The following is a 23,894-nucleotide window of genomic DNA, read 5'->3' as shown; positions in this document are numbered from 1 at the left end:
AGTTGTGATAGCAGGAAGCATTTAGATTCTCCCCGACTATTATCCACCCCCTCACCGGTACCTGCTGATTGCTAGGAAAGAGTGACGGTCTGGACCCACTAAAGCACAAAGGTCAGACACACTCTCTACTACTGAGTCCTGACACTAGGTCTTTAATCAGTAGAGATTAACTGTCATGATTTAATGATTTCTTGTAGTTTTTAAAAATAAAACTACTCATCAGAGAGGAATTCTTACTATGAACAAATTGATCAGAATACTTCTTTTCTGGATTGAAGGAAACTTTGAACTTCCTCAACAGGCTTGTCACAGGAGGAGAGCGTGAATGATGCAATTCATCCTTATCTTCCTGACCTCATGCACTGATTAATTCTGCCATGTGGTTATTTTTAAAGCATCATTAAGAAGAAGAGTTCCAACTGATCCCTTTTCAGTATGTTTTTCCATTATACTTATCATAGCAGGTAGCATTTTGTTACACTAAATGAAAAAAATGTAATAATTACCATTTCATCAACCAATGAAATATTTGCCCTTTCTCTTTGAAATGCTGAAGGATTTCCCCCTGGAATTTTTATTGTAACAGACATGTAATTCTGAGATGATTTTTAGTAAAGAAAGTTTTTATTTTAAACTCCAGAATTTTGACGCTTCATTTACCAACTATTCAGAAATCCTGCTGAGTTGGCACTTGCTTGGCAGCCTAGATGCAGTGGCACTATTGTAGAACCACTTAGCTAATTTAGAGAGTTGTACAGTTTAATTCAACATGATATTTAAACAATATAGAAGCTTTTCAGAAAGAGGAAAATAACGAAGATCTGAATTTGTATCACGCTAAATTATACTAAATATTGATATAATGCCACACAAGCAGGGAGACTTTTGCTGTTTTTCTTGTCAACCCTCACGAGAATCAACATTATCTGTCATTTCTTTCTTTGAACTATTTTCAACTTATGTTTTTCTTGGCTATGAAATAATAATTAATGAGCACTTTCTGGTTCCAGAAGTGTTGAAATGTGTTTGGTTATTTTCAGAAATACTTTCTTAAAGCCTTCGTTTTCAAGATTAGCAGTAAGAAAAAAAAAGGAGTATGTGGGCTAATAACATAATTTACGTGGATGATAGATGTTTGGATAGGGAGATCAATGTCATATAAAATAAAAATTTAAAGATATGTGTAATTTTATATTTAGTGATACAAATATTTTGTCAATTATCGCTTCAGTAGGTTTAGAAGTTTGAGAAGTCTGAGAGAGAAATTTGCCTTTTTGACTATCCAAAGTTCTAATGGCAAATTGATTCAGATGGCCAATTAGCAGGAGGAAGAAAGACTACCAATTTTTTTTAACTGAAGCAGTATCTAAGTGACTTATTTGTCTAGTTATTAAAGACAAAAAAAAGCAGATGTTAGTTAAAATATTTGTATATTTGTTGATATTCTGTATAGCTTCTTCAGAGTTCTTAGTGACCTACCTAAGATGGCACATAGGTCTCTTCATAAACTCCAGTGATAATCCTGAAACAGGATCTTTACTGTGTACCAGAGTCACCTCAGTAAATAAATATGGAAACAGCTCGGGGTCTGAGAGTGTGATTTTTCTGATCCTAGGTGTTACCTGCTAGAAAGGTTGTGCAATTCTTTCTATATAAAAATCAAGAATATTTGTCAAGGCTGGTTGTGGGGATGGAGGTAAAGGTATAGAATGTTTTCTTATCTGATCTATAGATGTTGGAATCTGAAACTTATTTAACCATGGGTCTTGTCAAAAGTTAATAATTTTCCATCAGCAGTAAGATTAATCATAGATTTCTTTTGCATTTTGAAGCCTAGCTCAATAATGATGGAGTAATGTTAGTGGGAAAAAAATCACTGTTTTGAAATAGAAAATTTTATGAGACAGTAAGAGATTTATAAGCTGAACAGGTAATAAAAATGAGCTTAAAAAGATGAAAGAGCAGGAAGATCAGAACCATGATGCATATAACGGTAAAATCCATGAAAACGGATTATTTTGTAATTTAATCTTTTGCAAAAAAGAAAAAAATATATAGAAAACATTAAAATGGTTGTTTAAATTTCATGTGTGAAACAAAACAAGTTTGTTTTATATCTGAGTTTTATCCCTTCCATTTAATGCCATTGGCCCAGAGAAAGTCTGAGAACTAATAAGCTCTGGTAGAATTGCCTCTTACATACAAGTTACGAATTAACCACAAATAATAATAATGATATTTGACGTTTATTGAAGGGATACCGTGGGCTCTATATAATCACATTTGATCCTTGCAGAAACCTTATGATGTAAGTATTGTTTTATTGATGAAGAAATTGAAGCTCAGGGAGATTGTTACTGACAGGCAGTAAATGACGGAGATAGGAACCAAAATAGATCTAGAGTTCATGTTCCTAAGCTACACAAGTCTGACTCTTCTAAGCAATATCTTTGAATCAACTGCTACAATAGGAAAAAAACAATTGAAATAAGCTCTAGAAGAGCAAGAGTGGAAGATAAGGAGCCAGTTAAGAGACTATTTTGTGGTTAGACCAGGCAGGGATAAAAATGGTTGAGACTAGGGTGGTAGTAGGGAAGGCAGTGAACGTTTATCAGGTGTAGAATACATTTTGAAGATGAAACCAAAAGGATGTGCTGCTTAAACGTAAGTGAGAGCAATAGAAAAGTAAGAAAGAAATTTAAGTCCAAGATAATATTTTTAGACTGGGATTTATGATGCAGTTTCCTGAGATGAGAGCATTTGGGGAAAAGCATGTTTGGTGGAGGAGGTTGACCATCATGAGATGAAGATGATTAAATATCCAAATGGCTATGTCAGCTAGATCTAAAAGTCTGGGGTCTTGGGGAATGGTCAGGCCTGAAGATGCACATTAGGGAATCAGTGACATTTAAAGCTAAAGGAGACATCTTAGCAAATGAATGTGAATGAGAAAAATCTGAGAATAGAGCCTTAGGGACCACCTGAATTTAGAGCAAGAGAAAAAGATCTCATTGAAGAGCCTGAGAAAAAGAGATCAACCAGGGAGTTGGGAGACCAGAGGACAACCTCGTCATGGGGCCTCTGTACTGAAAGGAAAGAAAGAAGACAGCAACAGGAGAGTCCTCTTGCTCTTCTGTTGTCCTCGCCATCACCACTTATATTGCAGAAACTTTCTTGAATGTTAAAGTAAAAAGCTATCCAAACATCCTTTTAGAGGAAACGTTTCATCTGTCTTTTTTTTTAATTTAAATTTTTATTCAGATCATTGTAAAGTCACATGCAGTTTTAAGAAATAATACAGAGACATCCTGTTCCTGTACATACTACCATTTCTCCCTGTGATAACATCTTGCAAAACTAGTACAATATCACAACCAAGTTATTGACTTTGACATTATTCACAAATTTTGTTCAAATTTCTTGGGTTTTGCTTGTACTCAGTGGTGTCTTTCTCTGTATATATTTAGTTCTGTACAATTTTGTGAGTTTATGTAGCTACCACAAGAACCAAGATAAGAATAGCTCTATCGCAAAGATCCCTTACATTATTCTTTTACAACCATCGCTAACCCCTGGTTATCAGTAATCTGTTCATTTCCAAAAGTTTTGTCATTTCAAAAATGTTATATAAGCAGAATCATACAATACGTAACATTTTGTGACTTGATTTTTTTTTTTTTTTTTTTTGCTCAGTGTAATTTGCTGGAGATTCATCAAGGTTGTTACATCTATCAAGGATTCATTCTGTTTTATTGATGAATAGTATGGATGTACCACAGCATGTTTAACCATCCACCCATCGAAGGACATCTGACTTGTGTCCTGTTTTTAGCTATTATGAACAAAGCTACTATGAATATTTGCATATAGGTTTTTTTTTACAAAGGTAATTTTTTACTTATATTGCATAAGTGCTCAAGAGTTTAAATTACTGTGTCCTATGATAATTGCATGTTTAGTTTTTTATGAAATGGGTAAACAGTTTTTCAGAGTTAGTGAACCATTTTATATTCTCATCAACAATGTATGAATGGTCCGGATTCTTTGCATCCTCACCAGCATTTATTGTTGTTGCTATTTTCCAATGTTAGCCAGCCTGGTAGATGCATAGTGATATCTTGTTGGGGTTTTAATTTGCATTTCTTTGATGACTAATGGAGGAGAATATCTTTTCATATGCTTTTTTGCTGTTTTACTCCATTTGGGGCTGCTATGACAATACTATAGCAGGTAGTGTAAGCAACAAACATTTATTTCTGCTAGTTCTGAAGGCTGGGAAGTCCAAGATCAAGGCACTAGCAGATTCAGTGTTTAGCCAGGGCCCACCTCTTGTTCATAGACAGCTGTCTTCTCCTTGCTGTGTCCTTACATGGTGGAAGGGGTTAGGGAGCTCTCTGGGGTCTCTTCTTTGAGGGTACTAACCCTGTTCTTGTAGGCTCTACCCTCGTGACCTAATCCCCCCCCGCCGGCCCCACCTCCAAATACAATCACATTTTGGGACTAAGTCTTAACATATGAATTTTGGGGGACGCAGCTCTTCAGTCTATAGCATTTGCTAGCTGTTCATCTTTTTTGGTGAAATGTTTGTTCATCTCCCTTGCTCATTTTCTAATTGGATTTATTTTAATGTTGAGTTTTAAGAATTCTTTTTATATTTTAGATACTCTCCTTTGTCAGATACATGCTGAAAATATCTTCTCCCAACCTATATCTTGTCTTTTCATCCTCTTCACTTGGCCTTACAGAGAACAGGAGTTTTAATTATGATGAGATTCGATTTCTCAATTTTTTTCCTTATGGATCCTGAATTTGGTGTCAATTCTGAAAACTCTTTGCTCAATTCTAGATCCAGAAGATGTTTTCTCCTCTCTTGTTTTCAAAAAGTTTTACAGTTTATGTTTTAAATGTAAATCCATGATCAACATAAAATTAATTTTTGTATGAAAAGTGAGGTTTAGTCAAGAGTCTTTCTTTCTTTTTTCCTGTGGGTCTTCAGTTGTTCTAGCCCCTTTTGTTGAAAAGGCTAGCCTTCCTCCATTTAACTGATTTTGCACCTTTGCAAAAAGCTGATTGTGGGTACTTATGTGCGTCTGTTTCTGGGTTTGCTATTCTGTTCATTGATCTATGTTTATCTCTCCACTTTTCTTTGCTAAGATTTTTCTGTTTTTTTCATTTGCTTTAAAATGATACTGTAATTAATCCTTGAAGCATAGTTATGTTGATTGCTTTAAAATCTTGTCAAATAACTCTAACATCTGATTTATCTCAGTGTTTCTGTCATTTGATTTTCTTTTCTAATTCAAGTGGTGATTTTCCTTGTCCTTGGTATAATGAGTGATTTTCAGTTGCATCCTAGGTATTTTGTTTATTCTGTGTGGAAACTCTGGGTCTTACTGAGTGAGATCTTTAATTTTTTCAGGCAGTCACTTTCTTTAGGCTTAGCATGCAGGTCCGGGTCTCCTTTGTTGGGCTGTTATTCCAGTGACAGAGCTTTGAGCATTTTATTTTGATTTGCTTGGTTTATCTTGTGGCACTGTGGCCCCCAACTTATCCTGGTGGTGGTGACTGTGGTTAGGAAGAGATTTCCCTAGTCCCAGCTGCCCACTGTCTGCTGGTGAGTGAAGGAAGTCAGATCTGCTAAGGTCAACTTTCTTGACTCTTGGCAAAAGAGGTCAGCATGTAGTCCCAAGATTACAGGAATAGGAGTCACAAGCTGAGTCAGCTCGGAAGACCTTTCCCCCAGAAATACCTCCTTTCTTGTTTTCACTCCTTTTTTTTTTCATTTCTTATTTTTCATTTTATTATATTTTTCTTGTGATTTTTCCACTGGAGCACTTAGGAAAGAACCTCTGCAGCACTTCAGAAAGGGATCCCTCTTCCTGTTCTCACCTTCCAGTCCTCCTCCCACACAGAGCTCAGCCATTGTGGAGGCGCTTTGGCCAGTCACCACTGGCCCACACACACACTAAACCAGAGAAGAAGTTTACATGTATTTTAAGATTTGGCAATGCAGAGTTTACATTTCTAGTGCAGAATATAAAAATCAAGCACACACACAAATAATATAATTTCAGATATAGTAAGTGCTATAAAAAAAAAAGGAAATGATACACACAGTGATTGGGTTTGTGTGTGTGTGTGTGTTTGTAGCTAATTCAGTAGATTTCCAGAAGGGCTTCAGAAATGCTATAACCTGAGGAGAATTTGAACTTGATGAGTTTAAGGGACAGGTAGGAAGGTCAGAGGGGCTGGTGTGTAACTTTCCTCACATCCATGGAACAAAGCAGCACTATTAATCAGGACATGACCCTTTACCAGGGCTCAGGTTAGTTTCTCTGACTTCATCAGACCAACACCAACTAATTTCATACCTGCTGAAATTAACCTTCACAGCACACCTTGTTACCATGATGTTTTCTGAAGGATAACTGAATTTTAAGTGGCTTTTAAGAGGACCATACCACTTAGGCAGAAATGAGAATAAGCTGGGCAATGAGACAAAGGAATGCATATTCTAAAAAAGGCAAAAAACCCCCCAAAACAAAAAAACATTTCTTGGCATCCTAGACAAACAAAATGATTCAAAGAACTGAAGGGATTGGTAATGGAAACGAAAAAAAACAGATTCAAAATTATGATGAGTAGTTATATTGCATCCAGCCAGGATCAACTTTTCATCTAGGAATGTTTTAATTCGAGGTTTAATAGTAATTGAATATATGACAAAGACATGATCAAAAATATGTAATGAAAGTAGTTCTATTATGTACTTCTGTATTCATTCAAAATAAATTTTTTCTGTAAATTCTTTATAGTATTTATAAAACTACAATATAGCTTGGCCTATACAAGGAATAAAAAAGAAAGTATAAGTTCATTTATTCTGCAAACCTTTATTGAACACTAATATATACTGAACATTGTGCTAACTTTATATACTTTATCTAATTTAATGTCCACAAAATGCTTTTTAGGTATACATTACTAGTACACACTTTTTTTCAGATGATGAAACCAATCAACCGTTAAAAAATGGCTGAGTAGGAGTTCGAGTGCATGTGGTCTGAATCTAGAATCCATTCTCTTTATGACCAGGCTATATTTTCTCATTATGTAGTATTAGTAGTTTCTGATCTCAAGGTATTCAAATTAACGGAGAAGACGGACAAATGAAAAATGACAGTACATTACAAAAAAATACATTCTATAGGGTGATATAGAGGCATTTGGAAGGAGTGAGGTAACTAATAGACTTGTTGAAAAGCTTCCTGAAAAAGTAGACTAGGAATTGCTATCTGAGCAAAAAATGGAAATTCACCATAGGATCAGGTGGAAAAAGCATTGTAGGCAAGAAGAGTAAAATGTCTATTACAAAAGTATGAATCTGAGAAAGAAAGTATTAGGGGAATGGAAATTTCTTAGGGGAAAAGTAAGAGAGGTAAAGATGACCACATTAGAGAAAGTTTTATGTGTCCTGTTATGGAATTTTTAAACACTAGTGGCTGTTTCTAAACATTAAAGGATCTTAAATAGTGGAGCTAATAACAAATATATTTGACAGCAACGTGGAAAATAAATTGAAGGAGAGAAACCATAGGCACATGGAAAATAGTAAGTGATTGCACTAAGATATTGGCGAGTGAGAAGTGAGAGAAGATTCCAGAGCTATTAGGAGGAAAAAGCCTTTTGACTTAGAGAATTAATTAATGGATAACCCAAAACAGAGAGAAGACATAGGATCAAAGAAGAGATTTTAAGAGAGCAAATCTTTCACATACTCACAGGTTAAAATGCAAGAAGTTCTGTAAACACAGTGCCATGGAATTTGGCACAGCTGAGCTCAAATCATGACTGTACAGTTTTCAGATCATAAGATCATATGCAGGATACTTGAATTCTACAGGCCAGGGTTTTTTTTTGTTTTGTTTTGTTTTGTTTTAATTCTCTTCTTAATGCCCTTCAGTTAGTCCCCATGTGCTATCACTTCTATTTCTTAAAAACAGTTTGAATCTATAACTTCTTAGCCTTTCTGTTTATTTTCTCTTGCTGGAACTGCAGAATGCTCTTAACCAGTCTTTTTGGCCTCTAATAGCTTCAAAATAAAGAAAGATAATAATTTTCTTTAAAGAACGCTGGCTGCAGTGTGGACAATTTGTAAAGGGAGATGAGAGTTTTCCAGGGAAACTAGCTGGGGTTATTGAAATATTCTAGAAGTGGCTTGATGATTCAGAAGTGATTAGAGAGGTGTACAATGTGGATGGATTTGGAAGAGAGAGTTCTGGATGATATGGGAAGGGAGAGATGTGTAGAAGGTGACTCCTTGATTTCTCATCTGAGATACTGGATGGAAAAGGACCAAATGGGACAGAAAGTTGAGTTTGGTCTTCGACAAACTTATGGAAAAATGACTTTCAGAGCCTCAAGTGAATGTAGAGAGGTAGCAATTGAGTCTGAATCTCAGTTAGGGCAATACATGTGGTGTCACGAGTATATAGGTGCCTGTGAATTTATAGATGACTATTAGATTGCCAAGCAGTGAGTATAAAATGGGACTATGAACAGACAATGACATGAGAAATGCCAACATTTAACGGTAAGTAGAAGAGGAAGAACCTGCAGTAAAAACTAGCCAGAAAGGTAGAAGAAAAACAGAAAGAGTAGGTGTCATGGCAGCTGCCAGAAAGAGTGTTTCTGGAATAACAGAGTAATCCACAACACTGAAAGATGTTGAGCAGTGAAGTGAAAAGAAATCTGAAAAGCCTACCTATTAAATTGAGCAATACGATTGTTATTTAAAGGCGTTCGTGGGTGGTTTTCCCATGGAGTAAGAAGTGTGAAAGTGGAGAGTGGGCTGAAAAGTAAGTTTGAGATGAGGAAAAGGAGACAGTAAAAATAACTTAGAAAGAGTTGAACCATAAAGAAAAGGAGAGAGAGAGAAACTGTGTTCTCTTCGCACACAGTTGATGTAAGAAAAGAAGGCATTAACTTGTGATGTCCATCAGTGCCCAGCTGAGCCATCGTAGTCTGAGATAAAAGCAAATGTGGCATCCCTAATATACTTATCAAAATATCCTCCCATATTTTGACCCATGTGTTAAAACTTAATAGAAACCTTACAGTAAAGTAGAACGACTACACACCAAGCCCCATGCCTCCCAGGCTGTTCACACACCATTGTGAACCCTCATAAACGCACCTGTGCGGGGACTTGGGCACCTCCGGCTGATTGGAAGCCTGTTGTTTATGTTGCACAATGATGTAAAGTCCTAAAGCAAGCACCCTATCTTTATTTAAAAGGTTGATATTTTGTTTATTATGATTTAAAAAATAGTACCTTAAAATATCGTCTACGTTAATTACTGAGTTTGTTGACACCCCTTTTAACTTTGCACCTCAACTGACTGCAATACCCACCTCACTTTAACATCCATCCTAGTCTAAAGGAAAGGACATCTGGTCTGACAAATATGATTAATAGTGGGGCTAATAGGATTAGGACCACTCATGACAATTTAAGAAGTATGTTAAGTGCAGATGGTCCTTAGAAAAGAACTGTAAATAGTGATGATGTAGCTAAAAGGGATGTGTATATTAAAGGAACATTCATTTATTCATTCGAACAGAAAAAACATTTAAAAGTTTCAAAACTCTACCTTGAATTTTAAAACCTCCATATTTACTTATGACCCAGTTCTTTTTCTAAAGAGTCCTGTGGCCTAATTGAATGTTTTTTCCTCCCACACTTTGTAGGTGAGAAATCAGACCTGAGTTAAGAACCCTCAAGTTATAATATATTCTCAAGTGAGAAAGAGGATTGCCTTTCAATGTAAATTAATTAGCACTTAGACTAAGATTGGGTGGAGGGCTACAATTCAATGTCATTTTATTATTAATGTTGAGTCATGTCAATAAAATTCCATCTTACCTCAGAAATAGGTGCTTGATTGTTTCTTTGGTGCACAAAAACACAGTAATTGTACATATGCATTTTTTTCCTTAAGGCCTTATTTTCCAAGTTATTAAGCCTTAAAATACAAACAGTTTTGCAGAGGTCTTTTGAACAATGCTTTTAGTGGTTTGTTTTCATGTTGCTCATCTGTATCAAGCATTTTGCTAGAATAATGTTTGGTGTTAACAAGTGTATTACAAGTCAAACTTGGACCAGCAGGTTTGCTACTTGGTGATTCTCATCCTGGTCTCCTACTCTACTTAGGTACATAATCTGTGTAGAGAAAGTTATGTACTTAAGGAACAGGTGTCCTTTTCACTAAGTATCCCTTTGGTTTGTAAGTCCAAACTGTTCAAAGTTGTTTGCTTTGGCATATGCCTTCTTTCTTGTTTCTTTTAATTTGTATGCATATTCTAGATTATTGATATACATAATTACACATATCCCTAAAATTAAAATCTTACTTAACATCTCAAATGAGAAACCTTTAAAAATTTACTCCCTTGTCACATCTGACATTGTATTTTCAAGGCAATATGGCTTTGGACAGCCCAGCATATGTCCTTCCATTTGCTGGCGTTGAAGGGAGTCAGTAAATAATGCTCATGTCTTCTCCTCTTGTGTTCAAAACTGGTTGAGGGATCAGAACAGCAGCCAGACAGATGGAGATAAATATTTAACATTTTATTTTTCTGATAAATGCTCATCAGGAAAATATGTCTTTAGCTCTGTACAAAATGGACGGTGCTATCCCAGAATTCAGCAGACTTACCCACCCAGAGGTTGCACTAGACCATCCCAAACCACTCCTGGGGGTAGGGGTGGGGGCTCCTGTCCTATAAAATATACAGCATGGAGAGCAGCCCACTTTCTTGTCTGTGTAATCTGTCAGGAAATTCACACTCCTCTCTGGAAGGGAATGACTAGAGATACAAAGATTAGGAGTAGCTCTCAGAGTGTGGTGAGAAGATCTCTGAGGCCTCGTTTGAAGGTCTGCAAGGTCCTCCTTTTCAATCACATGTCTGTGTCGTTCTGGACATTCTTCATTCCACTTCAGCCAACACAACACATTGTGTCCAAGGGAATGAGAAGCAAATCTGAAGACCCAGCTATCTTCCATTAAGTTCAGTCATTAAAAAGATTTGCAAAAAATGTAAAGTGATGCATCTCATCTCACTAATGTTTTGGTTTGAAAAATGTAGTCGTTTTATGAAACTATGTTATATATATTAAAATATAAAAAATTTATTATTGCTATTTTAAATGATTTAGTAACTAAGTATTTTTTAAAGTAGATTCTAAGTTCTTTATACAGACAACATAACCCGTGTAAACAAAAGCTCTTTGGTGTCCTCAGTTGTACTGAAAAGTGTACCAATGCTCTGAGATAAAAAGTTGGAGGAAGATAGTTCTAAGGGAAGGTCCTTTATTTGGAAGCATGAGGAGTGGGAAATAACTCTCCTTTGTTCCTTTTTCTTAACCTGAAGTGTTAGGGATATTTGCTTGTGAACGAAAAGTACAAGTATTTGCCAAACTTCTTTTTGAATAGATCTTGGTAGTCTTCAACGTTAGCTCATGGTAGATATTGACTCTGTCCTTGACCAAACCCTCTCCTTGACTAGGTCTCACAAGTGGCCTTCTGAGTCCATCTTGTGTTTGCCAAACCTGCATTGCCCAGGCTTAGCAAGAATTCTGCTAAGTCAGTTTGTCAAGAGTCCCCCTACCCTTAATACCTGATCAAGTACCATATCCCCTAACTTTGTCATCTAAGTCCTTGACCTGCCTTTAGCGAGAATTCTATAAAGCCAGTATAGCAAGAATTTCCCTACCCTTGATGTCTCCTTTTAGTAATTTTCCATCCACTGGTCCCCATCACCCTGTTCCACACCTCTCAATCCCCACTTGGCCTTACTGTATTTGGACTTGAGCCCAATCTCTTTCTCCATTACACTACTCCGTTGCAATAGACTTGAGTATCAAGTCTTCCTGACCATTTTAACAAGTCAGAATAACTTTCTCTTTAATAATATCTGGGGTAGACTAAATTAAAATTTTATTTGTGACTTTTCTTTTCAGTACTGTGTTATTGGCTGATGTTGAGGGACATTATGAAAAAAACAAGCAGCTAACGAAATGAAAGTTTTCCCCTGAAAACTTTTGCTTCTTTAACAATTTTCATACAAAATGTAATTGAGGTTTTTTAAATTACCATATAGTGGCATCTTTGGTAGGGCTCAGGAGAACATGGTACTTATTTTAATCTAGTGCTTTTCCTTACATTTAAGAGGTTGTCAGTCGAATTGAGTATCATCATTCACTCTTCGATGGCTGCTGCAATCTTCTGTTAAATGTACTGCCCAGCATAAGGAAGTTGTACGCTAGCCTAATTCCTAGTTTATTAATTCCACTCTCATTTTCCTCTCTATTCATATTCATTTACTCTCTCACCTGTGCTCTTATTTTTCTTGCTTTAGTTTTTTAAGCCATCTTAAATCTCTTCCAGAAACTAGCAGATTTTCAAAAACTGATTTAAAAATAGCAAGTTGAGTGAATCACGTGGGCTAAGAAAGCAGTGGTTTTGAACTCATTCCATATCTAATCTATATTATGTGTTAGTTATTAATTTCTCCATATCCCTGGGTCAAAAAAAAAATAAATGAAACCAGGTAAATTTGCAAAGCTAATGTTTTTATACTAATTAAACATGGGGACCTCAGGGGTTTTTTGTTTTTTTTCCCCATAATTACTCAAGGATGCTTCTGTTACAGAGTACTGCCACTTTTTCATTTGGAAATTTTTTGGATCAGTGATATAAATGCAAATATAAATGAAAAGACTTAAAACATCCAAACCTCTAGCTTGACTCATTTGCTAAAATATTCTTCCATATTGGCCTTTTTTCTCCCTCTACACAAAAGGTATTTATTTCTTTATTGAAAAACTCATTACATATGCTTGTGCGATGTCAATTAGCCATGGTGTAACAAGAATTTTATGTTTGAGCTACAATGAATTTCTAAGGAAATCTGTTGTTTGCCAGGCTGAAGCTGCAATTGGAGAAGATCCAAATCATTACCTAAATTTACATTCTATTGTTATGCATGAATCTTTGTACAACTTCCTATAGGGTATTTAGAAATAAACAAAGTTTTTTGATTTTTTCTCTTTGCTTCTGTTGTACTAATACCTTTTTATATAGCTCATATTTGGAGGTAAAATCTAAATTAGGAAAGAAAAAAAGCAGAACTAAGTCTCAGAAGGAACTCTACTTGGAAAGAAAGGAAATTGGCTGGTGGGAAGCAGAGCAGCATCAGAAGGGAAACCAAAATCAAAAGTAACACAGTAAAATCTGTGCTTTGCTTTGAGAGTCTGTTTGCATCATTTGGGATGCAATTAAGTTAGCCAGTTATGTCTACATTTTTTTGCATGTGAAATCCATTCTTTAAAAATACTATTTATTTTACAATGAAAAATTAAGCAATTGAGAAAATACCATTAAAGGTTACTGTCTCACACTGTGTCCCCGAGAAAACGGACTCTGATATTGAGATTTGTATGCAGGTTTATTGGGGAGGGCACTCCGCAAATAAGCTTGTACAGGAGCAAGGGCAGCAGTATTGGACAGAGGCAGAATTTGACTGAGATGTAGGTACAACAGAGGCCTCAGCCTATCCCACAGCGACCTCTGGATCTGGAATATTGTTGCCCTAAAACAAACAGATCACCAGTTATTTCAGCTAAAAAAAAAAAAGAAGTTTATTTGGGATCAGCAGAGAATTGTAATCGAGGTCTGCAACCGTGGTAAGACTTATGCAAGTCCCTGCATGCCAAGGGAAGGAGAACTCTTTTATAGAAGGGAGAAAAGGCAGTTGGGAGGGCTGGAGTAAACAGTCTATGGCTTTTCATTGGCTGAGTCCTTCCCAGGAAAGAAGGTGAGTCTCTCTTCTTCTTGGGCTCTGTTATTGTCACAGGGTATGAGAGCACCCCATGTTCTTCCCCGACTATTTAATTAGGTTTTTCTTTATTAATTTTTACCATATACTTTCAGAGTTGTGCCAAATTATCTCATATCGAGGCAAGAGACAAGTAAATGAGCCCCCAGCATGGTCCAGTCATTAGATGAGAGCTGACTGGTGTAAGGAGACCTAACCTCAGGCCAGGCAGCTCCTTTCATCTGAGGGCAACTTAGGGGGAGGGACTCAGCTCTGAGCTTTCAGCAGGCAGTGATCCAGGCAGCTGGGGTGGTGGCCTCCGTTGGGGGCAGGAGGGGACGGGGTGGGGAACCTGAGGGACACACCGCAGCATGCACGAGCTGCTTCTATCCACTTGCTTTGTGTAAGTTCAGTCCATCTAGGAACATTTCCTTCGGGTTTCTGGTTGGTCTTTTTTCCCTGGGAGATTTTTAAGAGGAAGATTAGTAAGATAAAGTATAGCTCCTACTGCTATAGCTGGTTTTAAGGCAATGACTGATACTCCTATTTTCTCTCCTCTGCTGTCCATTATGGATTTCCTCTGCCTAGTACCTCTGCTGGTCTAGCTGCTTACCTGGGGCGGAGTGGGAGCGGTGGGTAGCACTGATCTTCTTGAGGTATCTTTATTCCAGATCACCATACCCTTATCAGGCTCTGGCTGCTGCATTTGCCAAGTATTTCTCACAACTGGGCAGCAAAGTTCTAAGAGATATGCCTTGGATGCTAAGCACTTTCTCCCTGCTTCCTTTACAGAACAGGGAGCCTACCTCCTCTTGAGGGTCAAGGTTAATTCCACCTGTGAGAACGGTGACTCAGTTCCTTCTTTCCTGTTAGTCTCATTTCACAAGGAGCCCAAAGTGACTAAGCTGCTGCTGCAGCTCAGCGTTTAACTGGACATTGCTCTGTTCCCTGATGGAATCAGCACATCTAGACCTGCAGAGCCTAGACATGCAGGCGAGGGAAGCACACATTCACCAAGTGACTCCCTGAGAGTGACAGTAAGCAGGGCTACCTCTACCCTCTCCCCGTGGCTCCCAGACCAGAGACAAGTGTTGTCCCTGCTGGGGGCACAGAACCATATAAGGTCAGTGATTTCTTGTGTACAGTAACCCCCTTATCCATGGGAGATACGTTACAAGACCCCAGGGGGTGCCTGAAGCTGTGCATAGTACATATATAAATCCTATATATACTATGTTTTTTTCTTATACATAGATACCTAGGATAAAGTTTAATTTATAAGTTAGGCACAGTAAGAAATTAAAAATAACAACTAATAACAAAACAGAACAATTATAACAATATACTGTAAAAATTATGTGAATGTGGTCTCTCTCTCAAATATTGTATTGTATAGGTCTAATTCCTTTTCCATCTTAATGAAGCACTTAGTCATTCACTGTGGCTGTAACTTTTGCAGTTTGAGGAACCATGGCAAAACTAGCACACGTTGCTTTTTCCTTCTTCACAATTTCATGGATAGAACACTCGTTCTTACCATAGATCTTAGCAATTTCAGAATAAGACTTTTTTCTTATTAAGTGGAGAATGTTCACATTTCCACTTAAAGCAAACACTTTACTCCTCTTTGGCAGATCTGAATTGTCAGCATCACTACTGTTGTGCGTTAGGGCCCTAATTAAGCGAAATAACAGTTACTTGATCATAAGCACTGCATTACCATGACAGCCAGTCTGACCACTGAGATGACTACTCAGTGACTAAGGGGCAGGATGTGTTGGACAAAGGGATGATTCACTTCCTAAACAGGACAGAGTGGGAGGGTGTGGGTTGGCGTGAGATTTTATCAATCTACTTATAATGGCACACAATTTAAGACTTATGAATTGCTTATTTCGGAAACTTTCCATTTAATATCTTAGGACCATGTTTGACCACAAGTAACTGAAACTGAGGAAAGCGAAACTGTGGATAAGGGGGCACCACTGTCTACTGCGTCCTGGAGAATGATGCCCCATCCTTGCAGGATGTAGTCTCCAAGCTGGCACCTCAGAGGCTTTTCCATCACTCTGTCAGGCAGCTTCCGGGAGATGCTGTGTGGTAAGACGGGTGGACCCTATAGGCATGTGCCCACAACCTCACATGTGTTATTTTAGATGATGTGACTGCATAAAGAGTACTGACCACTCTCTAAGCCTAGAATAGCGGTGCTGGCTGAGGCCCTACCAACAGAAAAGGGTTCAAAGTAACCAACTTAACCCCAACTGTCTAGTAGATCTTCTGAAAGAATGGTATCATCTGGGAGGGCTCAGCATTAGTTTCCTTTTCTGGCAGATTGGACATGTGGCAGCAGCGGAAGCTAGACCGTCTTTAGTAAGAGGGCTCCTGTGCTGTACGGCTCATTCAGAGCCTCCATTCCTATCACTACAGCTACAACTTTGATGGGCCCATTGTGCCAACACTGGGGTGGCTGATGCCAAAGCATAGCTGATGTCAACTGGTTGAATTATTTTGTCACATTTATTTTTTAATATCTTGTCAGGTTCGGGTACTCTTTGAAGGACTTGAATACGTGATACCAAATACTCCAGGTCCACTCCCCTATGCCCCTTCATCCACATGCCCCTTCCCCAGACATCCTTGCCCTTGGTCTCCAAATCTTTCTCCTTGCCACCTAGCTATCGTCAAATGGCCATTGTTTCATATAGTCTAATCTCACACTACTCTTTCCTTGCAAAGGGGATAACCAAGTGCACCATTCAAAGAAATGTCTGTTGGGGAGCATTTCCTTCACTGCTATCTTTCTGGCCCTCCCTTGAGCAGAGCTGAACTGTAGCTACTCTTCATTTTCAGGTTGTAGACGCACAGCAAACCAGTCCATCCTTAAAAGAGCTCAGTCATTTTCTCTTGTCGTTTGATCTTATGAAACCCCTCTCTCCCGCCATGTAGTCATAGATGTTGGCCAGTGGAGTGCTGCTAATGTGACAATGGTGGGTGACATAGGAGTCTGGGCCACTTGTTTTTATGACTTACTTTGCCTTTGGGTCCTAGATGTCCCATTTCTATTTTACAGTGTATTGCTGCTGGGCTAGCCTAACGTGGCTTGATGCATCTGACAATTTCCAGTTCAAGATGGGCAGGTCTTACAGCACAGTCATTTGATTGATTGTCCGTGGTCAGGTGCTCCATCTTAGGACCTAGTAGCAAACCAGGGACTCTTTTTGAGTGTCATATAATTCTTTCCTGTAGATGACGTGTCTTTGCTTCAGAACTCCAGGTATTTATACTGTAATTGTTAATTCATTCTCATCAGTCTGACCTCTAAACACTGGAAACCCCAGGGCTCCCCTCTCAAAAAATACTTTTCTATCTATACTCAATTTCTATACTGTATCTTCCAATTACGTGAAATTAAATACCATCAATAATTTGAGAAGTTTCACATTTTTAAATTCCTTTGGGGAATTTCCCCTAAGCCCCAGCCTGAAATACCCAATTGCCTATTCAACATCTCCACTTGAATATTTAAAAGATACCTCAAAATCAAAATGATCAAAATTAAACTCTTCATTCCTCTTTTCTGTGTCTCCTTTCCACTCCCTGAGTCTTCTTTTCTCTTCCATTTCACACCTCATTCATCAAAAGTTTCTCTAATTTCTTGCTTTGAATTATACCTGATATATGAATATTTTCCCCTATATCTACCACAAACATCCTGTCCAAGCCACCATTATCTCTTGGATTATTGGAAAACATCCTACTTGGTCTCTCATCTTCTCTCCCACTGTCCTTTAAGTACCCAACACCAGAGTGAGCCTTTTACAGTATAAGCCAGATTATGTCCCTTCACAGATCAGATTCTTAAATGGCTTTTTATATTTGGATCAGAATAAAATTTAAATGTATCACTATAGCTCACAGAGCCCTACATGATTTCGTGCCCTGCTATTTCTCTGAATTAATCTCATTCAGTCTGCTTTAGTCACAGAAATTCTTGCACACTCTAAGCCTACTTCCACTGCAGGGCTTTGGCTCTTGTTCTCTTTGCCTGAAGTGTTCTTCCTTATAACTCCTGAAGCCTTTTTAAATGTTTTTTTAAAAAAAGATGCCTTTCCTGACCAACTTACATAAAATAATACCCCATCACTGTCTAGCCCTCTTATCCTAACTTAGTTTCCTTTACCGTGCCTGCTGCCACTCGACACCCCTTGATGTACGTTTACTTACTTCCTTTTTTCTTTACTTATTTCTTGTCTATTTCTCCTTTCTAGAATATGAAATCCACAAACAAACTGGTCTTCTCTATTCTGTTTACTTTGGAATCATTGTGCCAAAAACCAGTACTGAGCCCATAGCAGGATCTTAATATGTATTTGTTCAGTAAATGAATGAAAATAACTAGTATTTCTCATAATTCTGGAGGCAGTAAGTTTGAGATCACGGTGCCAGCATGGTGGGTGAGATCCTTCTTCCAGTTTACAGACTTCTCTCTCTGTCCTTACATGGTAGAAGGGACTAGGGAGCTGCCTGGGGTCTCTTTTATAAAGTGTACCAGCCCCATTTATGGCTCTATCCTCATGGCTTAAGCACCTTCCAAAGGCCTCATCTCCTAATACCATCACACTGGGGATTAGAATTTCAACATATAAATAGGAGGTTGCAACAAACATTCAATCATAGCAAATAGTATACAAATACTTTCTAATTTAAGGCTCATGAGCACTCCATGAAGTACATGCTTGTACACTCTCCCATCCAAGAGATGAGCACTCTGGGTCTAAGAGAGTATAGTGAATGGCCCAGTGGCAAATAAATGTTGAAGTCAGGGTTGTCAGCCAGGTTTTCTTACTCCAGAGTCATGTTCTTTACCACTGTGGTAGGAGATAGAGTGCGTTAGTTCTGAACAGAGTATTGGGAGCAGCAGTCTGTCATCTACTGAATATCACATTACTTCAGAATTTACCCTCAACTGGGCATTCCCTAGCTAAGATCTCACTGATGCAGTTAGATAATTACCTATGCTCAAACTATAGCAGTTCTTTAAAATAGAAGGTAAAGAATATTACCCTTGATTATAAAGGAGAAAGTGCTGGAAGTAATTTCATTTTTAATATCATGTAATATGTTTGAATCTGTTGTTATTCTAGCTGATAATGCAGTAAAATATTTTTTGAGCAAATCCTTGAGTGAAAGCCATGCATATTACCATCATTTAAGTTGGGTAAGAAAACTTCTCAAACAGAAGAGAAATACAGCCATTCCACCAAGTTAGCAACAGCTGGGTAGTAAAGCACCAATGGTATCTGTTGTTAAATTGCCTTTTAGGTGTTTATTTTTAACATTGGAATACCCAAGACAAGGAAGATGAGATGGAATTTAGGAAGTGTCTGAAAAGTTCTTTCAATGTGCAAAGACCAGCACTGAATCCTTTGGTGACACAAAGCAGTTAAGATTTGATCCCTGGCCCTCAAGACGCTTTATTCCATAATATTAATCTTTGAGCAATCTAACTTTGTAATTATACGTGAAAGGAATCCACACTAGTCCCACTAGTCCCTGGAAGGGATGGCTTTGTGATCGGAGGCTTAAAAAAAGAAATTGTGTTGGGCGACGTGGGCAACTCAAATCATTCATTGCGATGTAAGTTCTGATGCACAGCGCAGGCTGTTTTTTGTTGTTCTTAGTCTAATAGCTTCAGGCATAAAGCATTAGCCACATGAGGTCACTGTTGTTCATACATGAATTATAACTACTGTATAAATTTTGATTCTCCTGGTTGAGTAGTCTTGGGATCTATGACTTGAATAAACAATGTGTGTGTGGTGGTGGATGGGGACAGGGTAGGATACTTCAGAAAGCATACTTCATGTAAAGTATGTAAAGCATAATTTAGGAACACATTGAGCTTAGTTATATTCTCTCAAATCAAGGACTTCTTTTATAGATAAATCAGTGTTTATTTTGAATAAGTCCAGAATTTATATTTTTAGGATAGTTTGACTAAGGAAACAGATTTATCTGTTTATTTATTTATATTGAAATATTGTTGATTTACAATGTTGTGTTAGTTTCTGGTGTACAGCATACCTGGTGATTCAGTTATACATTTATATATATATGTATATTCTTTTTTGTATTCTTTTTCATTACAGGTTATTACAAGATGTTGAATACAGTTCCCTGTGCTATACAGTATGACCTTGTTGTTTATCTATTTTATATATAGTAATTTGTACTTGCAAATCTCAAACTCCTAATTTATCCTGCCCCTCTTTCCCCTTGGTTAACTGTAAGTTGGCTTTCTGTCAAGAAGACAGATTTGTTAATGTATACAAAAGCTAACTTGGTGCTTAGACTAATTTTGAAATTATTTGCATATGAGACTCAGTCATTTAGTCTTCACTGGTGGGTTTGAAAGAGCATGCTTAGTTTCATAGTCTTAGATGCAGTCAATTATTATGGAGTATCTTGAGCAATATAAGAAGTGAATTATGTAGATAGCTTATTTTAAATCCATGGGGCCAAGACATTGATTGTGGAAAAATAGTAGCTGCTAACATAAGTTGTTACTTCCTCATAATCAGAGGTCCATTTTGAATTAAAGACACTTCAGAATTAAGGCATTTTGAATGGTCACAATGGTCACAGAAATACCAGGCTTTCCAAACAACGGAACATCCTGGATGTACAGTATATTACCAGAGGACTTCAGAACCGTTCATGCATGTGCTTGTGCGCACATGTGTGTGTAATTCTCCCACAGTGCCACCAACACTGATTCTGTCAGGGTCACCAACAACCTCAGTGACACAACGTCCAATGTACCTTGCTTAGTTCTCTTTTTACTGGGTCTCTCAGGAATCTAATACAGAACTGACCACTTCCTTGTTCTTGAAATACTGCTCCTAATTCTTTTCCTACTTCAGTAGCTGCTCTCTGTCTGTGACACTCCTAAATCCTGGTTTACCTTAGGTTTCCCTATATCCTCTTCTCATGTCTCTCTACTACCTCCGCAGGGATCTGATTTATTTCCATTTTGAAAATACCATCTACATGCTGATGACAACTTAATTTATACCTGCAGCCCAGTTTTTTTTTAGCTCCAAACCAGCTAGCAAATCCAAACTGCCTCCTGTCACACAGACGTTGCACCTCAGAACCAAGTGCATTCCTGTCATGGGGGAAGCATGATGGATATTTCTTGAGCAACTCAGTGAGTTGAGTGTGCAGGCACATCATGCGTGCACCAGCTCAGATACAAGTTACTTGTGTTGGGGTTACCTTAGTTCACGTCCGTGTTAAGACTTCCTGAAGTATCACACAAAATGTAATTGTAGCCTATGTGGAAGAAGCAGCCCCTAATATTCTTCTCTGTGTCAGTATTTTTTGAAGATCTTTAGTAAATCACATAAAATATGCTATCTTATAACATAAAATATAGAGAGTCATAGGGACTGGTAATTGAATTTCTTCCCCCACTTGGTCACTTTTTCATATTCCTGTCCAAATTTCCTAACATCTTTTCCCAAATCTGTTTTCTCAGCTGCCTTCAGAGCTTCACTGTAAAATAGGATGCTTTATTCCATATATTCCCTCTCAAACATTAATGAGAAGAAAGAATAAAGATGCTTGCATTCTGTAGTAACCAGTAATGAAAAAGAGTATGAAAAGGAATATAGGCATGTATGTGTAGGACTGAAACATTATGCTGTACACCAGAAATTGACACAACATTGTAAATTGATTACACTTCAATAAAAAAGATGCTTATATTCTTATAAATATTTCCATTGATTATTTGGCATCTGATTGTTTTTAGAAGACTTTTGAAAAAATAAATTTACCAACTTGATTCAGTGGAGACTTGAACTATGGGATCTTTGTGAAGATTAGAGATACAAAGAAAAAAAAGAAACATTATTTATTAATGAGAGTATCATCCAACATGTTAATATTAGTACCATGTGAGATAAAACTAGTAGACATGTTAGATAGGATAAAATGGGTCTGGGACTTCTTCAGGGCATTTTCATTGTTAGAGAGTCTACCTGCCTATTCATTTCTCTTTTATGATTAGTAGGCTAATTAATTTTGAAGGGCTATATTTGGCAAGCTCTTATTAAAGTAGGATTATGTCATCTCGATTGTCTCTTTTATGGGACCAGAGATGACTAATGAGAAAAATATACTAACTTCAGATTCTGTTAAAGTTTTTTGCCTGATGAGTTCATTCTAGCTGGTTATTTCCAAGGCTTATTTCAGTCACTAATTTTTCCACTTCCTGTTTCTGTAAATTATGGAATACTGAACTTCTTATTACTTACTACTCTTCCATAAGGTTCAGTTCAAGCCTGTTTCTACTTGTAAGTTCTAAGCATTAAATTTTCACCCAATGCAACATACGCTGAAGTCATAAATTAGGGCACTTGACTGTTTTGTGTAAATATTTGGAAGATTGACACTTCTTAGGGTTAAAAGTTATAAGGACACCATTACTGACTACTATTTTGCATTCTCTTGTAATACCTACAACATTCCTGGATGTAAAGTGAACAATAACACATTATAAATCTTTTTTGATTTGGAAAATAACTTACTCTTTTCCTGTTCGGTAATAAATATACTCCCTTACAAAGAGGAACATTTTTCACCTTTCAAATCGGTGCCATCAATTAGAGACAAAACCTATAACATGGCATTACAGATAACAGCTGTCCTTCATGGAATTCTTTTTTTCATTAGTCTCAGACATTATTGCTAACCTAACTGACATCCAATTAAAGACAATGGGAGGCAGTAATCTCAGAGTCTTCAAAAGACTGTTGGTTATTAACAGCTGTGTGGGTGTGTGTGCGCATGCGTGCGTGTGTGTGTCTGGGTTTGCCAGTCCATGTTTTAATACATACCCATGTCTGTTCATTGTTGGTAGAAGAAATAAACAGATGCTGTTCCAATAGAGCTATTTTCTTTCTCTCTGATTTTTAGATCAGAGTTGCCTGATTTCTATTTTAGTGCATGATCAAAATTCATATGCTGTGTTTGCTGTAAGATGTATCATAGGCACTGTGGTAAATTCTACTATTATTCCCAATATACATTGCCCTCCCTGTAAGAGGTTATAGTTCCATGCTCTATTGACATTAGTTTGACCACATGACTTGCTTTGGAAATGATGTTGCCACATCCTAGCAAAAGCTCTAAGAGCCATCCTGTGGTTCTGCCATTGATCATTTTTTTTTCCTGCCAGCACACAAAGAGTATTTAACATGAGTGAGCTGTATTTAAGTTGAAATATTAGAATAATAACAACGCATTCTACCCAGATAAGGCCTGACCCCTCAGGTAGAAGCTACATGATGCAAGGCTGTAGCTGACCTACAGTTGAGATGTGAGATATAACCAATTAAGAAATAACCTTTTACTGTAGAAGCCACTGAGAATTTCAGGACATTTGTGAATACATGACAACTGAGTGAAAGCTGACTAACACATGCACCCGTAACTTCAGCATAGTAGGCCATAACCCAAACCAAGGGCTGTTCTACTATAGCTGCTTAATTCTCTGACATTAAACATATCAATTAATATAGTTTATGGTTTCCAATGTTTCATAATAAAATAGAGTGTAGTGAACCTGGTCAGCAAGAAGGAATGTTTTCCAGTTCTTCAGATCCCGCCCTGCCCCCCATGCATTCAACTGGCAATAAAGTATCCCCCTCAAAAGGCTTGAATGTTCAAATATTTGCATATATACTTTCCTTTTGTTCTGTAATTAGCCTTGCTCAGTTCTCAAACAACAATGCAAATGAGAACTACTATAGGCTGTATATATACAAAAAGTAGTGTATTTTCTTTATAAGTGGCTTAGAACCCAACCTATAACCACGTTGTATCTTCCCTGTATTAGTGTTAAAACTAATGTTTTGTATGTTGTACCAGTTTAGTGGACTAGAGGTTACAGGAGGCAATTTTTATAACATGTGCAATTTAAGAAAACACATTTTCAGTTCTCA

General features: G+C 37.4%; 1 long non-coding RNA gene across 1 annotated transcript in view; it reads left to right on the top strand.

Annotated features, from left to right (window-relative positions):
- The window catches only part of LOC123619833 (uncharacterized), a 50,183-nt gene that overhangs the window by 14,597 nt on the left and 11,692 nt on the right, over positions 1-23,894 (top strand). Inside the window, exons 3-4 of the long non-coding RNA XR_006728572.2 lie at positions 3,694-3,886; positions 15,804-15,981. This is a non-coding gene — a long non-coding RNA (uncharacterized LOC123619833). The remainder of the gene's footprint in view (positions 1-3,693; positions 3,887-15,803; positions 15,982-23,894) is intronic.

The sequence above is a fragment of the Camelus bactrianus genome, chromosome 8, assembly GCF_048773025.1.
Source record: "Camelus bactrianus isolate YW-2024 breed Bactrian camel chromosome 8, ASM4877302v1, whole genome shotgun sequence".
Classification (NCBI taxonomy): Eukaryota; Metazoa; Chordata; class Mammalia; order Artiodactyla; family Camelidae; genus Camelus; species Camelus bactrianus.
The sequence above is the reverse complement of the archived record's forward strand: the minus strand, read 5'-3'. Positions and strand labels throughout refer to the sequence as shown.